Here is a 1,773-nt window from a genome sequence, read left to right on the forward strand (position 1 = left end):
TACTAGGAATATTGTAGCTGATGTTAGATGGATCTTAGCTGAAAGCATGGAATGCCAGAATAATGTATATTTGTGTTTCATTGATTATGCAAAGGTGTTTGACTGTGTGGATCATAACAAACTGTGGTTGACTCTGAGGAGAGTGGGAATCCCAGAACACTTGATCGTTCCAATGCCAAAGCTATACTTGGACCAAGAGGCAGTCGTCAGAACAGAGCAAGGAAACACTATATGGTTCAAAATTGGGAAAGGTGTATGCCATGGATGTGTCCTATCTCCATACCTTTACAGCCTGTATGCAGAACAGATTATCTGAGAGGCTGGGCTCTATGAGAAGTGTGGTGTCAGGATTGGTGGTAGATCTATCAACAATCTGCGTCATGCAAATGGCACAACTCTGCTTGCTGAAACTGAAGAGAACCTGAAGCACTTGCTACAGAAGGTCAAGGACTGCAGACTTCAATATGGATTGAGATTCAATGTCAAGAAGACAAAGATTCTCACCACTGGACCAATTGGCAGCATCAGAATGGATGGTGAAGAGATTGAGATTGTTAACAACTTTAGTCAGCTTGGCTCCACGGTCAACACTCTTAGCACCAGTAGCCAGGAAATAAAAAAACGTATCATGATGGAAAAGTCTGCTGGTAGGGACCTCTCCAGGGTACTGAAGAGCAATGCTGTCACACTGGAGACAAAGGTGCGTGTGATACAGGCTATGGATATGTTGCTAGGTGGTGCTATTTCTTGGAGAAGGGCATGATGTTGGGAAGGTTGAAGGGTCAGCAAAGGAGAGGAAAACACTCTACCAGGTGGATTGATACGGTGACTGCTGCAATGAGTTTTTGTGTGTCAGGAAGTGTGATGATGGTGCAGAAGACAACAGAGTTCAGATCTTTTGTTGATTGGGTCACTCGCTATGAATTGTACTTGACTCAGCTGGACCTAACAACAACATGTTGAGGAATTTCCTCTCTATTCCGATTTTGTTGAGTGTTTTAATGAGGAATGGGTGTTGGGTTTTGTTAAAGGTCTTTTATGCATCAGGTGATAGGATCATGTGGTTCTTTTTTAATAGATGTTATTGTTGTTGTTAGGTGCCATCCAGTGGATAGCAACTGGAAGAGCAATAGATCAGAATCCTGTCCTATCCTGTGCCAATCTCACAGTCTCTGACACACTGGACCTCATTGCTGCAGTGTGCCAATCCATCTAGTGAAGAGTCTTCCTCTCCTCCACTTTCCCAAACATAATCCCCTTCTCTAAGGAATAGCTTCTCTTAATAACATGCTCAAAGTTTGCAAAACAAATTTTTGCCATCCTTACTTCCAAGGAGCCCTCTGACTTGGCCCTCTCCAAGACCAACTCAAATATTAAGTATTTTGGCAGTCTATGGGATATTTATTACTCTGCTTTAACACCATAGTGGAAAGGCTTCAGTTTTGTTTTGTTTTTTAGTTTTGGCCTGTTTTTTTTCATTGTCTAACTCTCAAATGGATAGTAAGCCTTGAAAAGACCATATTCTGAGTTAGGTGGAACTTAGTACTCAAATTAGCATCATTGCTCCTCAGTAATTTGGAAAGGTCTCTAACTGTGGACTTTGAGGGAATGATTTTTATATTGCTAATTGAATTATTGCTTGGATATTTGTGATTTTGCTTTTTTGTCAATGTTCTAATTAATACAGCACTGGTGTGTCAATTTGCTGCACTGATGTAACTCGTTAATGTGATGTATTAACTATTATTCTTATGTTCAACAATCCTGGCATAC

Source organism: Elephantulus edwardii, unplaced genomic scaffold, assembly GCF_000299155.1.
Source record: "Elephantulus edwardii isolate Elephantulus edwardi_28Jun2011 unplaced genomic scaffold, EleEdw1.0 scaffold00017, whole genome shotgun sequence".
NCBI classification, from domain to species: domain Eukaryota; kingdom Metazoa; phylum Chordata; class Mammalia; order Macroscelidea; family Macroscelididae; genus Elephantulus; species Elephantulus edwardii.